The sequence below is a fragment of the Cololabis saira genome, chromosome 11, assembly GCF_033807715.1.
Source record: "Cololabis saira isolate AMF1-May2022 chromosome 11, fColSai1.1, whole genome shotgun sequence".
Lineage (NCBI taxonomy): Eukaryota > Metazoa > Chordata > Actinopteri > Beloniformes > Belonidae > Cololabis > Cololabis saira.
The window spans coordinates 24794038-24812429 of NC_084597.1; positions in this window are offsets into that span (position 1 = coordinate 24794038).

An 18392-nucleotide genomic window follows, 5' to 3' on the forward strand; every position below is an offset into this window, starting at 1 on the left:
TATTAGAGTTAAAATATTTATTAGGGACTATTTTCATTAGACAATTGGAGATTCATCAGTGAGCTGAGAACAATAATAGCCTACTATATGTATAGGGTAAACAATCTTTTGCTTGCTGCATAGCAGTAAGCAGTTAAATATTTTGATCTTAATAGACATTTTAAATTATCGATTTGCTTTATTACATTTATTAATCATCAGTTTTCACAAGACGGAACGTCATCACGTACGGGGAGCCGGGAAAAAAAAGCACCGACACGTCATCACGTATGGTCAAAAGCCAATCACAAGACGAAACGTCATCACGTACGGGGAGCCGGGAAAAAAAAGCAGGTGGGAAAAAAAAGCACCGACACCGGACCAACTAACAGAACACAGAATCATTGGACAGCCAGACCTGTCACTACCTGATGTGAGTCGCTACCCAATTTGAGTCACACATGCGCAGTCGCGTCCAACAACAGGGAATGTCATGCTATATAAGGGTATTAATGCAAAAAATCTTTATATTATTTTTAGCAAAAAATCTTTATATTATTTTTAGCAAGCATAGCTAAGCATGATAGCCAAATTACATTTCAAGATGTAATTGAAAGGTAGAAACGAACGAGTTTCATAGAACGAGTAATCTTCCATTTGTCAGCTTTTCCCAAACTGGGATGGAACTTTCCGGATTCCATGTAGGCATGGAGATGATGGAAAACATTAAAGTCGCTCATTTTAATCAATAATCGGGTAATGACAACACTACTTCTCCACTGAAATGCACATGTTGGACGCGACTGCGGCTGCGCATGCGTGACTCAAATCGGGTAGCGGACTCACATCAGGTAGTGACAGGACCAACTAACAGAACACAGAATCATCGGACAGCCGGACCAACTAACAGAACACAGAGGCTGCGACCGAAATGCCATACTAAAAAGTATATACTAAAAAGTATACTTAAATTCGGCACACTTTTGAGTAAATTTCCATAAGCTGTGTCCCAATTCAGGGGCTGCGTCCTTCGAAGGCTGGATTTGAAGGCCGATTACGTCACAGCGGCGCGCCGAAAGGCTGTCCCATTTCGAAGGCTCCTTCAAATGCAGCCTTCTTTTCCCGCTGTTTGAAGCAGGTTTGAAGGATCCATCGGTTGTATCCTCCGCGGCCCACTATATCCCAAGATTCATTGCGCACAGTCAGAAAAATATTTATTTCCAGAAAAATATTTTCAGATTCAAATTTTTTCAGAAAAATATATTATTTCCGCCGGCGCCGCCGGACACGCCTCTCTTCCTCCTCCAACAAAATTAAATAAAAAAAAAACAAAAACAAAACTTCTGTCTCCATTTCTTTTTTTTTTTTTGGTTCTTTCTTTCTTTTCCATCGTGTTTTCTTTCTTTCTTTCTTTTTCTTTCTTTCTTTCTGTCTATCTTGCTGTCTGTCTATCTTTCTTTCTTTCTACTTTGTTAAGTGACGTAGGACAAGGGCAGGAACAGCTGGTGACGCAACCAGGAAATCCCCCACAGGCTAGACCGTCTTATTTCACTAGCGTCCGTCCAGCCTCGGTATGGCCTTCGCGGTCTTCGAAGGCGTGGCCTACGAAGACCGCGTCCTCAGAAGGACGCAGCCCATGAATTGGGACACACCCTACGGGTGTGTCCCAATTAATTAATTAATTAGTGTGCATTAATTCGGACTTACTATTAAGAGTGCACACGCCACTTCCTGCCGTAGGGGGGGGGGGGGGGGGTTGTTACCATGGTAACCTGTCACAGCAGCGGTAGCAGCGCTCCGCTCCGCTATTTCCCGTGAGAGAGACTATATAATATTATTATATACAAATATTGTAATATTAATATTATATAATAATATTATTATACTTAATATTATACTTATGACATATACGTATCACTTAGCAACCAAACGCAGCTGCATTGCATTGTGGGAAGTTTCTGCTCGGCTAATGTCCATCAATCCACACTAAAAAAACTCTCCGGAATGAGTATGGATAGAGCATACTATTGAGTACATTACATACATAACTTTACTTTTTTCTGTTTGCGAGTTGCCTTTATTTTTGAAATCTGAATTGATTGAATATGTATAGAAAATACAGGCTTATTTCTATAGCACAATTTAACAATGACGTGATTCAACGTGCTTTACTTGGATATTAAAACATAAATAACTGACTGTATAGATGAGTTGTGGAAAAATATCTTATGAAATCAGCAAACTGACTCTGGTTGAATATTGGCAGAAGAAAGACCTTTATTCTTACTGGCAAGTAGAGCAGTACATACACCCACTCTGGTATCTGGTCTGCAGTGCTCCAACCACAGCACGTTGCCTTTCTGTTTTATAACTCTGATGGAGAGAAACCCCCCCCCATATAACCCCATGTAACCTAAAGTTGAATACACAAACAAAGTATACAGTAAACCTTAAACAGAGACCATTGTCTCTTTACAACATCATATAGTTACAGACTTTTATCACTTGTGACCTGGTTTACACCTTATGACCCTGTTTACGGCCTGGGCCTGCAACAGAAACAACTAAGTTAGCATTTTCATTAGAAAATACACACAGTTACATATCATGAGGATTGAGGAAAGAGAGGGGAAGACAGACTATTATTGGTACAGTAACAATACTAGAATAAGAACAACATATATGTATATATTTTCCTATTACAAGTTGACTGCATGAATATGACATCACATTGTTATATTTGTATGAGTATTTAAAGATATATGTACTGTATGTATATTTCTATACATAGATAGTGTGTACATGTTACTTTCATGTAATCAGTTTATATCTATGATAAAGCTTTCCTGAGATGAAGAAGAATCTTGAAGATCTTGAAACTTGTCAAACAGTCTGATACAACCTGAAATTTGGGAGTTTGAGGCCCCCCTGTGATTTGGATTGCTGAAATATTTTCAGTCTGACCCTAGGGTGTTTTGATTGCCATATACATTTTGAAATCAGCTTGTCTTATTTATCAAATGTAGATTAAGGAATGTCTACAGTTAGCATCTGGAATGGGTAGAGTAGTGTAGGTAGAACATGTTACTTTCATGTAATCAGTTTATATCTTTATGATAAAGCTTTCCTGAGATGAAGAAGAATCTTGAAGATCTTGAAACTTGTCAAACAGTCTGGCGCTGGAACGTGAAAAAAAAAAAAAAAGGAAAACTAGGAAATCAACTGAATCAGAGCTTCAATGACTTTCAAGTTCAAAATCATATTTGAGAAAATCTAAAACCAAAAGTTCAAGTTGACAGCTTTACAGACGCTTCAGGTTAAGTCCTGTCCTGATTATGGATAAAACCATCTTCAATATTTTAATTGGTAAAGTACAACAATGTAATAAAATACGATATGTAACCTGCATGAACAGAGGGGTGACGTGTGCCCATCTGGATAGATAAAAGACCAGACAGGTCATTATTTGATGCACTTTTTGTATTGGTTTGATCGCACAAACTGGAAGGACGGCTAGGAGGGGTATAACCATGGCGAAGTTATAGACTTCAGCCAAAAGTCTGAACATACCTGGTTCAGCAGCCTTCCTTCCACATGTCACTAGTCTAGATACAGACATATTACTGACAAAGTTGGAGACTATGTAGGTGGCTGTGGTATCTCCATCTTGTGTGTTGATGGTGTGCTGCAGCCTGGAGCCTTGATGGCGTTGGTTCTCCACAGTCAAGTGGTAGGTGACACTGATGTAAGAAGCTGCGCTGCAGTTCAGCAAAACTGTACAGGATTAATTTGAGAAAGATGAACTGATGGTGTAAGTCAGGGTGGGCTCAACAGTGATGGGCTCTGATATGATGGAAGAGAGAGAGAGAAACATGAACTATTTTGATTACTCCTATACTGTACTCTGTATGAATTATCTTCCTCATCTTCCACATCGGAACATGACAAACAGCAGAGGAAAATCTCAGGTCTCATTGTCAAGTTTGTTGTTGAACCATTGGTGTAGGTTTGTGAGTCCGTGCTCAGACAACTTTTCTCAAAACTGAGTCTATCTGAGAGGGGGAAAAACCATTTATAAAACCAATGTTGGTTAACGTTGAGATTGTTTAGGCAGCCCATAAGATTGTGGTCCTAGTCCACTCCAACATTTGAGTCTCACCAAGCGAGATGTCCAAGAAAAGCAGTCTGTAAAGACTGTTGGCATCTGCTTTTCTCAATGTCTAGCCACCTTGTACACACAGGGTTTTGCAGTCATGCTGTTAGGGGCCTAAACTGCGCAGCCCAAAAATACAAGCTGAAATTTGGGAGTTTGAGGCCCCCCTGTGATTTGGATTGCTGAAATATTTTCAGTCTGACCCTAGGGTGTTTTGATTGCCATATACATTTTGAAATCAGCTTGTCTTATTTATAAAATGTAGATTTAGGAATGTCTATAGTTAGCATCTGGAATGGGTAGAGTAGTTTAGGTAGAACATTCATTTTTATACAATTGTTGCGGCCTGCCATGGATAAGGGAAGTGTTGACCATCTGTCCAACTCTTTACTCATATTTTTTAGGGCCTGAGCACTAACAGTGCTCAGGCCCTATTGTATCTGTATACCGGAAATCAGTTCCTACTTTCTGCCATAACTTTTGAACGGGTTGTGATAAAGACATGTGGGGGGTGTCATTGGACTCGGTTTTGAGTACTTGACCTTCATTGGCATGAATTAGCCCCGCCCCTTCTTCTGATTGGTCAATATTTGATAGATCCTATTTCCTGCCATAACTTTTAAATGGTATGACATACAGAGTCGTGGGTGGTGTCATCAGACTCGGTTTTGATTCTTTCACCTTAATTGGTGAAAATTAGCCCCGCCCCTTCTTCTGATTGGTCGATATGGGATAGTTCCGATTTTCTGCAATAACTTTTGAATGGTTTGACATAAAGACTCGTGGGTGGTGTCATCGGACTAGGTTTTGAGTCCTTGAACATAATTGCTGCAAATTAGCCCCGCCCCTTCATCTGATTGGTCAATATCTGATAGTTCCTACTTTCTTCCATAACATTTGAATGGTTTGATATAAAGAGTCGTGGTTGGTGTCATCCGCTAAATGCCCAGGCCTGAAGAATCTACATGCAAGTCATACAAGCGCTTCCACTGCACTATGCCTGAACGTGCACAAGGGTGCGAGGGCCCGTTCATCGCTGCTTGAAGGTTTAATTGTTATTATTTTAGCACACCTTGAGGGTAATTCTTCAAATTTCATGTAAACGTCCACACAGATTCAAGTATTTTATGCACCAATTATACACCTCATTTGCTTACTTGGGTAAAATGTAATTTACTACAATAAATACTATTTATTCTGATTCTAGTTGTGCAGGACGTGGAATGCGCTGGAAGGCTACTCCATTGACGCTAAACCTCACAGAGTATCAGCATCAGGACAAAACTGATCTAGACAGACATGGCTGGACCCCAATAGACTGAAAAACGCAGGAAGAGGTACCTCATCAGAAGTGTCCGCTGAAGATGGAAAGTTGTGTGCAGTGAAGTGGTACGAGAACAAACCAGTAATGTTGATGTCTGTTGTTCATGGTACACAGACTGAAGACACCTGCCAGCGCTGGGAGAAGAAGTTGAAACAATATGTCACCGTCTCACGCCCAAGCATTGTCCGTGAGTACAACAAATAGATGGGTGGAGTTGACTTGATGGATAGAATGATCAGTTACTATCGCAAAAGCACCCGCACTAAGAAGTGGACAATGCGGATGGTAATGCACTTCATGGATCTGGCTTTAGCCATGCAGGTAGCTACTTTACTGCAAAGACCATGCAATATGTGCTGGACCAAAGACAAGACCCATGCAGTTCCTTCAGTTCCGTATGGAAGTGGCAAAGTGCCTCTTGGCCCAGCATCACGGTGCAGATTCTGACCTATCGGAACAATCAGAGGAAGAAGATTCAAATCAAGGGGTAAAACATCATGTTACAGAGTTGCCCCATGTCTCGGTCCGCAGGAGGGCTAATGCCTATCTCCCAGAGATGATTGGCTTGAAGAATGCGATGCATTGTAGACAACCAGGCTGCACTGGAAGAACCCGAGTGCCTGCAAAGTATTCTTGTGCTTGTAAACCGAACGCAACTGTTACTCACACTCCATAAGCAGACCAGGTCCTTCTGTCCTCAATGATCGCACCCTTTCACATAATCCTGTTTTTTTACATTACGAATACAAAATTTCAGATGAGCCATACTGTAACTGTGACTGTCAAAAAGGGGCAACATTTTTGTTCTGTTTGTTCATTTTGATGTGCTTTAATTTTTTTTTTTTTAACTTTGACATTCAAAACACAGCATTAGCCTAAAAAACGAGTTGTTGAATGTTTTATATTTTGTTACAGGCATACAATGTCATCCTGCAACTGTTTGCAGCTCTTCAAATGATCCATGCCGTGTAGTTTTCAAAAGGGGCAAAAATGCAATGTTCCATGTTTTTGCACTGTTTTTACCCTCTGATACATTTTAAACATGTTAAAAATGTGTGTGTTATGTATGTATGTATGTATGTATGTATGTATGTATGTATGTTATTAATACATGCAAAAGCAGTGTTCAAGGTGGAAATAAAGAGTTTTTTATTCTATTTCACAAAGATGACTTAATTGTGTTTTATGGAAATTCAGAACAAGAATCCACATATGTGGACATAATTTTTCTCTAAAAGTACATCATATCAAAAGATGATGCTTAGTTTTTATTCTAATTAGGTTCCAATAAGCCCAAATAGCAAAGAGAAATAAATGCATGTAAAAAAAATTGTCAAATATTACCCCCAAATTGCGCAGGTTGGAGTGAGCAGCAGTGGAAAGGGACCAGAACCTCAGTTTTGCTGTCGTTTAGCTGCAAATAGTTGTCTGCCATTCAGTTTCTTATTGCACCAATACAGTCTTGGAGTATGCTTAGGACCTTCCCCTGGCTTAACAGAAAAATGTAATTGGATGTCATCAGCATAGGGGATGTTGGATCTTTACACTGGCTTCATGTGTGGCACAGAATAGATTTTAAAATCCAGCTGTTGGTTTATAAATCTGTGAATGGTCTCGGGCCAAAACACATCACAAATCTCCTGATCCATTATAACCAACCAGATCTCTCAGGTCCTGCCAAACCTACAGGCGGCAGGGTAACGAGTAGCATAAAGTCATGCTAGCCAATCGGAATCCTGGAAAAAAACATCAACAAATAACACCAGTAACTACAGTGGCCAAACAAATTGTAAACACAGGTCACAGCCATGGTGACGTTTCTGTCGCATAATGTGACGTTCTGCAGCCTAAATGTCCGTTTCCCTCTGTTTACAAGCAAACGTGAAGACGGAGATTTTGCAAATCTCCACTTTTGCCGGAGTTCTCAGAAATGATTGTTTTTGGTGACTTTGAGCTTTGTTTTAGAGTAAACGAACGGCCAAAATGTATGAAAACGCCACCGCTTTTGCTACGTGTAAACGGGCTGTAGACAGCAGACACTGAGGTGGTCAGAGGGCAGGGCTGCAGGTCAGGATGTCAGCAGGCATCTACCAGGCATTTTGAATATATAGAGCCCCAGAGAAGATATCTGAAATAAATAAATAAATCAAGACCACAAATTACTATTAAGTGGGCTCAAAGTATTATTTTCTGATTTCATATTCCGTCATGGCCAGTTGGTCATGGAAAATGCAATCGCATCTGCAGTCATCTATTGTTGGAGCAGCACAGACTGAAAGAAGACTATTTTCTGGGGACTGTTCTGCAGCCTCTGGAGCTGATTTGTGCAAAGGAGGATATTTCATAAAAAGAAGAACATCGTAGGCAACCCTTAACTTCCTCTTCACAACAAATTTATTCACTAACAGAGTGTCTTCAGTCAGAGGATTCTCCAGATCAGCTGCAACACAGACCGCTACAGGAGATCCTTCCCACATACAGCAATAAACCTCTACGATGAAGACTGAAATCAATACTACCGTAACAGTTAACTTCCCCTCTGGGATAAAGTATTTTTGAATTTAATGTCTGATTTTAATACTGCCTGAAGGCCTGAAGATCCCGAGCATCCAGTTCAGAACTGTTGTCTCCTGTGCACAGATATTCCTGCAGATTCTCTGCATCTTTTGATGATATTATACAGTGTTGATGGTTGGAACTCAAAGCGGTTGCATTTTTACATTGTGAAAATGTTCATTAAAATGGTCCATAATTTTTGGGGCAGTTTGTGACAGATTAAAGAACCTCTGCCCATCTTTACAAGTGTGAGAGTCTACCAGGGAGAAATGCTCTTTGCATACCTAATCATGTTACTGACCTTTTGCCAATTAACCTAATTAGTTGTCACATGTTCCTACAGCTGCGTTTGATTGATCCCTGTTATTTTTCCAGCCTTATATTGCCCTTGTGGTAAAATGTCTCAACATTTGATAAGACATTCATGGGCTATTTGGAAAACAAAAAAAGGATTGGTAAGATTTTCATATCACTGCATCTCAAGGTTTTGTGGCTACAAAATGTTAAGTTTAGTTCATAAAATATTGATTTATGGCTACTGTTTATTTCAAAAGTCTTGGTCTCCATGAACTGGAAATGTTCTTTCACGCTCATTATTATTATAATAATAATAATAATAATAATAATAATAATAATAATAATAATAATAATAATAATATCAGCCAGCGTTTTGCCCTGCTACTTACCTCACGTGGGGTTTAAATTCTCTCTTTCCTCTTCAGGTGCAAAAAGGTAACTTAAGAGTTGGTTTTCCCAGAGGGACATCATCCAAAATGGCCGAGAGCATGCAGGACAGTGGCGTGGACTTGAACCGGAGTCACTTCTTTTGTTCGGTGTGCCTGGACCTGCTGAAGGAGCCGGTCACCCTCGTCTGCGGTCACAGCTACTGCCGAAGCTGCATCGACGCCTGCTGGGACCATGAAGAGAAGAGGGGACGCCTCAGCTGCCCGCAGTGCAGGGAGCAGTTCCCCTCCCGCCCCGTGCTGGGGAAGAGCAACCTGCTGGCTAAGGTGACGCTTCTGACATGTAATCCATCTGGTTTGTGTTTTGATAACAGGGGACACATAAATGGTTAGGGATGGGAATCGAGAACCGGTTTTTGTTCAGAACCAGTTCCCAGTGTTTCAATTCCTTGGAATCGTTTGTAAAAGATTCCCTTTTCGATTCCAGTGAGCACGAATGGCGTCATCAGGCACGTTGCATAGCTGGCACCCAAGCGATGCTAACGCTCGAAAGTCTTGTTACACTTCAGTAAAAAAAGACAGCAGGGCAACTTTCAATACTTGCCAAATATTTCTTCAAAGGGAGGAAATACTACAAACGTGCAAAAACATTTGTGCACACAGCAGCAATAACAATCAATGAATGTTGCGTTTTCGATCTACTCCGGACCAACGTCAGTAATCCTCAACCCAGCAGCAGCAACGTTAGCATGTCCTTGGCTAATAATACTGCAGGTAAATAATTAACTAAGAAACACTGCCTATCATATTAGCGCCATTTGCCTCATTTTTGTCCTTTTTTTCCAAATGAGAATTGATAAGGGAATCGAAAAAGAACCGAATTATTAAGCAGAATCGAAAATGGAATTGGAATCGTATCAATTCACATCCCTATAAGTAGTGTGTGGAGACGCTGCGGTTTGGATAAAAACTTAAATGAGTGACGTTGCAGCATCACCACGCGGTTCCCAACGCTGGTCCTCTGGGCTGCATTTTACACGTCTCCTTTCATCTACACAGTATATAATAATATAGAAGTTTGCCTGAGATTATCCACCCATGAACGTATCTTTTTTTTAGTTATAAAACTGGTCTGATGGTCTCTTCAGACATTTTTGTGTTTTTTAAATCAAAATAGTTCTGTTTTTGCATTTTGGTGGCAAAGATTTATATTTTTCCTCATTTTCATTTAGAAGGTTAGTTACCCTTAGAAAATGTAACTAACTTTAGCCCCAACTTGAAAATTGAACTAGGGGAACCTTTATTTTATTTTAAATACATGCACGAAGAATCCCTGCCCTGCATTTGCGTGACACGTAATTGCAAACATCTTTCTCAGGTTGTGGAAAAGCTGAAGGAGGCGGCCGGCCAGCCGCCTCCTGCTGCTTCTCTGGCTTGTGCCAGTCCAGAAGAGGTCGCCTGCGACTTCTGCTGTCTCTCCAGCCCATCCAAGGCCACCATGTCTTGCCTGACGTGCTTGGCGTCATACTGTCCCGTTCACCTCGGCCCTCACCAAAGCGTTCCTGTGTTGAAGCGGCACCAGCTGGTCTCGGTTACCATCCCACTTCACAGGCAGATGTGCACGAAGCACAACAAGCTGATGGATGTCTACTGTGAGACGGACAAGAGGTGTATCTGCTATCTGTGTACCATAGTTGACCACAAATGCCACAAATTCATGCCGGCCTCTGCAGCAAGAAATGAAGAACAGGTACAAAGTTTAAAAATTGAGCAAACATGAGACTGGACCAGTGAGTCAATGTGACTAGAACATTCACAAAGCAACACACGTTTGAGTACCAACAATTTCTTTCAGAAACGGCTGATCGGCAAACAAAAGACGCTTCAGCAGAAGATCCAGGAGAGGGAGGATGAGTTGAGGGAGCTGGACCAAGCGCGGCGTGACTTTCAGGTGTGGAAGAAATGCATATTTAAACTTCAAATAAAGCAGAGTCTTCCTGTAAATGAATAAACATCAGTGGGCATCACAGAAAGGCAGCATTAAGTTACTTGTTTTACTTCACAAGGCGATGTCTTGTATGAAGGAGTTGCCGCTTGGGGGGGATAGTGTGTGTGTGTGTGTGTGTGTGTAGGGTGTATTTTTTTTTTTTTTTTTTTTTTTTTTAAATCAGTATAGCAAAACTAGAAATGGGAAATTAAAAAAAAAAAAATTAGGTTAAAACTCAAATGTCGTAAACCAATTTTTATGTCCAGTGTTTAAAAAAAAAAAAAAAAAAACAATGTTGATGTAATGCATCATCACATTAGACTTGAAAGACGTAAAAGTATTTTTTGACGCTTTATGACGTTTTAATTGCTCTGCAGGTTCCTGTAGAGCAGGGGTGTCCAAAGTCAGTCCTCGAGGGCCAGTGTCCTGCATGTTTTAAATGTTTTCCTGCTTCATCACAACCCTGCCAGACGTGGCTGAGTCAATAACAGAGCTGTTGATAACATTAGTCAGGTGTGTGGGAGAGGGAGGCATCAGAAACATGCAGGGCAGCGTTTCCTGCAGACGGACTTTGGACGCCCCCCAGAGTCTAGATTAAGGCAGTTCAACAATGACGGCAGCGTTACTGAACCAACCAAGACTGATGTTCAGTTGCTGTTTTCACATAGCAAAACATGCATCAAAATATGAGCTTTATAAAGTGTTCCAGTCAACCATAGTTTTTTCAGCTGTTCATCTTCAGAAAATCTGAGTGTATTCAACTAGAGACAGAGATTGTTCACATTGCTGATTATACAGTGGTGTCATGACAAATGGTTTAGAAAGTCTCCGTAAGATCAGAGGAAGGAAAAAACAGTTCAAGAGCTCAATCTTGATTCTTTCTTTGTGTGAGCAGCGCTCTGCGGAGGTGGCGATGGACTCCATGCAAGAGATAAGCGATGATCTGATTTCCTTCATACACAATAAATGCATTTCTGCAAAGGAAATGGTGCTGGCCAGACAGAGGGCCACCACCACTCTGGCTGAGACGCTGCGGCTGGAGCTGGATGCGGACATTGCCAACTTGTTGAAAAGACGCTCGGCCTTGGAACAGCTGTCTCTCACCAAGGATGACATTCATTTCATTCAGGTGTGGTGGTTCGTGGTTTTGCTGTACCGTAGTGCAAATTTAGCCCTCTATTTCTTTAGTTTCTGCTGAATGTAATAAAGAGAAATGTGCTGCAAGTGATCTTAATCTGTTTAAATCTTCACATTCATATAAAAAGATAATTCAGGAAAAAATGTGCATAGATGTAATACGCAGATACAGTAATGGAGGTACATTTTTATTTTCTAATGACTTTATAAAAGATTCCTTATCCAAACGCTTTTATGGTATCTGCCTATTAGCGTTTCCTAACTATGCAGACGGTTGAACCCTTTGGTTGAAGTTTAACTTTCAGAGACAATACAAATGGACAAAACTGGACCCGTTGCTTTTAACAGTCCGACTTCAATCAGAAAAATATCCAGCAGCACACCTGAGCCTCGATTGCTTCGGCTCCACACCGTGACAGTTTGTGGGCGTGCAAACCTGTTTATTGGACTGTCGATGAATGCAATGTAAATCTGTCTTTTCCCTGCAGGTTTTCCAGTCTCTCTCCGGGCCGTGCGGCTCTCCACGCCTGCCGCCTGGTGCTGTTGTCCGTCCTGCTCATTCCATGGAAGTGGTGACTGACTGTTTTTCAGAGCTGAAAAAAGAAATGGAGGACCTCGTGGAGAGTAAATGGTCCAACATCTCTGCCAGAGGCACGTGACTGAAATCTTACTGTAGTGGCTCCTGGACACTGGTCTCTTTCAAGCTGACTGGTATTCATTACAAACCTTTTTTCTTTCTTTCCTCAGTGTCTGCCATGGATGTTGTCCTGCCACCTGTACCGAAGACCAGAGAAGACTTTTTACGCTGTGAGTAAAAGATTTGATACTCTGCAGCTCTTTTTGAATACATTTCATTTCATTTCATTTTTATTTATTCCATATCATGGGAATAGTTCACATATGTTCCATTCCATGATGGAAAAGGGGCAAGAAGAAGAAAGCCTTATATGCCAAGCCCCTTTCTCAAAAAAAAAATAAAACAATTCATATAAAGATGGTCTGTCCGTCTGTTCAACAATCAATACTTATATAATACCAAAAAAAAGGAATAATGAAAAAACAAAAAAATAAGAAAACATACACACTAACTCACCAACAATATAAAAACAGAAACAACAAAATATATTTTACCCGTTAAATTCATATTGTATGGTCTTTGTACAATTTTTTTTTTTTTTTTGAACTGGTGAATATTTCTACAATCCTTCAAATCAGCTGCCAAGGAGTTCCATAATTTTACACCACATACTGAAATACACATTTGTTTTAAAGTGGTGCGTGCAAACGGATGTTTAAAATCAAATTTCCTCCTATGGTTCTTATCTTCTGAACTAAAAACAAAAAAACGTTGTATATTTTCAGGCAATATTCTGCTTTTTGCCTTGAACATAACTAATAAAGTCTGTAACTCAATAATGTCTTTAAGTTTAATTAATCCTGCATTAATGAAAAGTCCATTGGTGTGTTCTTACACACACGTTATACACAATACATGAATGACAAGTTGATCACCAGAATGTCCGAGGATGAAATATTTGAGGTCAATTTCCAGAGATTGTCTTTTTTTTTTTTTAAATCTTTACACACTTTTTTTTTTTATTGCATTACTTTTGTATGTGTATACAGTACTGACTAAAGGTTTGGACACGCTTCTCCATTTGGTTGAATGAGAAGGTGTCCAAACTTTTGGTCCGTACTGTGTGTACGTGTGTTTTTTTTTTGTTTTTTTTTTTTATATATATATATATATATATATATATATATTAGAGCCTGTGGCTCTGGGGCCTTCACCCCCCAACCTACAGGGGGCCAGAAAATGAGGGGCTGGGATCTCAGCTACACAACACAGTTCAACAGCATCATTGTGTGAACACGTCACACAATGATGTGAATGCTGTTGTCATAGAAACCCACGCAAGCTTTTAACTATAGGGTCCCTCTAATAGATTAACCTGGGAAACTGCAATTTTCAGGTTGATTAACTTTGAACATTGACAGAGTTTTGCAGCCCTGACATAATATTTTCCTTTTCTAACAGATTGCTGTCCTCTTAGCCTGGATGGCAACTCTGTCCACAGATGTCTGTCCATTTCTAAAGAACGGCAGCAAGTGAGGAGTTCCCATGCGAGACTGTACTTGGCTCACCCAGACAGGTTTATGGCTGTAAAGCAGGTGCTGTGCAGAGAGGGTCTGACTAAGCGCTGCTACTGGGAGGTCACTAGGGGCAGTGGTACTTGGGCAGTGGCAGTGGCCTACAAACACATCAGTCGGAGATCCTTAGACTCTCACTTTGGATACAATGACAAATCCTGGAGTTTAGACTGCTCCCCAGATGGGTATACTTTTAGGCACAGCCAGTTAACCTTGGATGTGTCAGGACCTCCATCCTCTACAATTGGAGTGTACCTGGACTATAGAGCAGGCACTCTGTCTTTTTACTCCGTCTCCGTTTCCGACCAGATGACTCTGCTCCACAAAGAACAAACCAGCTTCACTGGGCCTCTGTATCCGGGCCTCGGGCTGAGGGTTGCTGCTTCACAAAGCAACTGTTGGGCTGAGTTTAAAACATTATGGTGAAGAGATTTACGCTGGTAGACTTCGGTTTGTTTTTAATTATCCTGCATAAATCTGTGATGACTTGCCCTTTCTGAGCAAATGTTCATGTTTTAAATGTTTTGTACTAATTAAAGAATAAAGACATGTGCTCAACTTATTGTCTGGTTTCCGTTTTCACTGAAAAATCTGTTGCCTTCATTATTGGGATTGTGGCATCCCAGATGATGAAACATCTATAAACGGACTGCTGATCAGTAAAATGTGGTACAGTAGAAATCAGAAGTTTACATACACTTCAAAAAGACTTTTTTTAGTTACATCAGACTAAACATCTCATGTTTCAGGTTAGTCAGGATTACCAAAATTATTTCATTCTCCTAAATGCCACAATGAGGGAGAGAATTTCTTAAATAATGGAACATTACTTTCTTTGAGGTCAAAAGTTTACATACACAAAATTTGTGGGCAGATCTGCAAAGGCATGTGCAAGTGAGGCGACTGACAAACCTGACTCGATTACACCAGTTCTATCAGGAGGAATGGGCCATAATTCCAGCAGACGATGGCAGGTGACCCAAAATGTTTGACCCAAGTCATGCAGTTCAAAGGAAATGGTTCTAAGAGTTTTTCTCATTATTGAAGCATTTATCAAAATTACATTTTGTTAATCCTGACTGACCTGAAACAGACTTTTAGTCTGATCTAACTTTAGAAAGTGAGACAAAAAAATGTATCTTTGCATAGTGTACGTATACTTCTGGTTTCAACAGTACATTTAATTTCCAGTCCATTAATAGAAGAGTTCGCATTACTGTTTGACTTTAAGATGAACGAATGAGGAGCAATTGGTTTCGGTTTTCACATCACAGAATGTGTACGTTCATCAGCTGTGTCACTTGGGTGTTGCATGTTTGAGTAACAGTTTGCCTGCATGCTGGGTGCTCTCCGGGTGCACTAATATCTGGGTGTGATGTGTATAGAAGTATCTGTGTAGTTGGATGTGAAAGTATCTGAATGCCAATTCACAATGCAAACATTTTGGATTAAACTAATGTTACATTACTATACTGTGTATATATATACACACTGTATATAGTTTTTTCTATTCATAAGCCTCAGAAAATCGGATGGATAAGTGTAATTATGAAATATTGGATAAGGGGTCTTCCTGTAGGCCCACCACCCGCAGGAAGGACCGTGAGAGGCCGGTGCAATGTGGGCTGGGTAACAGTCGTGGCGGGGTGCCTCGACGACCCAATCCCTGGACCAAAACCCCTTCAATGGGGACATGGAATGTCACCTCGCTGGGGGGGAAGGAGCCGGAGCTTGTGCGTGAGGTTGAGAGATACCGACTAGAGATAGTCGGGCTCACCTCCACACATAGCTTGGGCTCTGGAACCCAGCTCCTTGAAAGGGGCTGGACCCTCCACTACTCTGGAGTTGCCCAGGGTGAGAGGCGGCGGGCTGGTGTGGGCTTGGTTATAGCCCCTCAGCTCAGTCGCCATGTGTTGGAGTTCACCCCGGTGAACGAGAGGGTCGCTTCCCTGCGCCTTCGGGTCGGGAAAAGGTCTCTCACTGTTGTTTGTGCCTACGGGCCAAACAGCAGTGCGGAGTACCCGGGCTTCTTGGGGTCCCTGGGAGGAGTACTGGATAGTGCTCCAACTGGGGACCCTATTGTTCTACTGGGGGACTTCAACGCTCACGTGGGCAATGACAGTGATACCTGGAGAGGCGTGATTGGAAGGAACGGCCTCCCCGATCTGAACCCGAGCTGTGTTTTGTTGTTGGACTTCTGTGCTAGTCACGGTTTGTCCATAACGAACACCATGTTCAAGCATAAGGGTGTCCATCAGTGCACGTGGCACCAGGACACCCTAGGTCGGAGGTCAATGATCGACTTTGTTGTCGTTTCATCTGACCTTCGGCAGCATGTCTTGGACACTCGGGTGAAGAAAGGGGCTGAGCTGTCAACTGATCACCACCTGGTGGTGAGTTGGATGCGCTGGCGGAGGAGGAGGTTGGACAGACCGGGCAGACCCAAACAGATTGTGAGGGTCTGTTGGGAACGTCTGGCCGAGCCCTCTGTCAGGGACATCTTCAACTCACACCTCCGAGAGAGCTTCTCTCGGATCCCGGAGGAAGGCGGAGGACATCGAGTCCGAGTGGACCATTTTCTCTGCCTCCATTGTCGACGTGGCGGCTCGAAGTTGTGGTCGCAAGGTCTCCGGTGCCTGTCGTGGTGGCAATCCTATAACCCGGTGGTGGACACCGGAAGTACAGAATGCCGTCAGACTGAAGAAGTCCTACCGGGCTATGTTGGCCTGTGGGACTCCTGACGCAGTGGATAGGTACCGGCAGGTCAAGCAGGCCACGGCTCGGGCGGTCCTGGAGGCAAAAACTCGGGTCTGGGAGGAGTTTGGGGAGGCCATGGAGGAAGACTTTCGGTCGGCCTCGAGGGAATTCTGGAGGACCGTTCGGCGCCTCAGAAGGGGGAAGCAGTACTCTGCCGGCACCGTTTACGGTGCGGGTGGTAGGGCTGTCTTGGTTGGCACACCTCTGCGACATTGTATGGAGGAAGGGGACAGTGCCGCTGGGGTGGCAAACCGGGGTGGTGGTCCCTCTTTTTAAAAAGAGGGACCGGAGAGTGTGCTCATACTATAGGGGGATCACACTTCTCAGCCTCCCTGAGAAAGTCTACGCCAGGGTACTGGAGAGGAGATTACGGCCGATAGTTGAACCTCGGATTCAGGAGGAACAATGCGGTTTTCGTCCCGGTCGTGGAACACTGGACCAGCTCTACACCCTCCGCAGGGTGCTCGAGGATTCATGGGAATTTGCCCATCCAGTCTACATGTGTTTTGTGGATCTGGAGAAGGCATTTGACCGTGTCCCTCGTGCCATTCTGTGGGGGGTGCTGAGTGAGTATGGAGTCCGGGGCCTCTATTAAGGGCTGTCCGGTCTCTATAGGATCAGAGCAGGAGTCTGGTTCGCATTGCCGGCAGTAAGTCAGACTTGTTCCCGGTGCATGTTGGACTCCGGCAGGGCTGCCCTTTGTCACCAGTTCTGTTCATAATTTTTATGGACAGGATTTCTAGGCGTAGCCAGGGGACGGAGGGGATCCGGTTTGGGAACCACAGCATTTCGTCTCTGCTTTTTGCAGATGATGTTGTCCTGTTGGCTTCATCGGACCGGGACCTTCAGCATGTGCTGAAATGGCTTACAGCTTAAGAAAACACAAATATCCTATCTCAAAAAATTTGAATATTCTGGGAATCTTAATCTTAAGCTGTAAACCATGATCAGCAATATTAAAATAATAAAAGGCTTGCAATATTTCAGTTGATTTGTACTGAATCCAGAATGTATGACATTTTTGTTTTTTTAATTGCATTACAGAAAATAAAGAACTTTATCACAATATTCTAATTTTCTGAGACAGTCCTGTATGCAATATAAGAGCTATATATAAAATAACATATTTAAGTGAGCAGGCACCGCAGACTTCAATGTGGGCGGAGTTCAACGTTTGACCCCGCCCCCCACAGACTCATCATTCAGTGTCCAAAATGGGACAAGAAGCCATTTATGAATTGCGAAATGCAGGGATTTTAACACAATAAACATAATCTTTGGTTTTACTAATTATTAAATGAAATGTTGACACATTTCACAAAATAACAGATTAATTACCTATCAATTAATAATTGAAATGATGAAAAAAGTCATATATTTTAATGTGTATTTATCACAATAAAATGTAACGAGATACTTCTTTAATGTAACAACAACAATAAAAACCACAACAACAATAATAATAATAATAATAATAATAATAATAATAATGACAATAAGAACAACAACAATCATAATAACAATTTCTGAAAGTGGGACCCCATAACTAGGGGTGACAGTGGCCTGTGGAGGATGTGGAGGGGCCATGGTGGCCTGATTAGGAGCCGCTGGACAATCTGGAGGTCCATGATCGTGGTCCATTAGATGCTTCAAAAATTAAGCCCT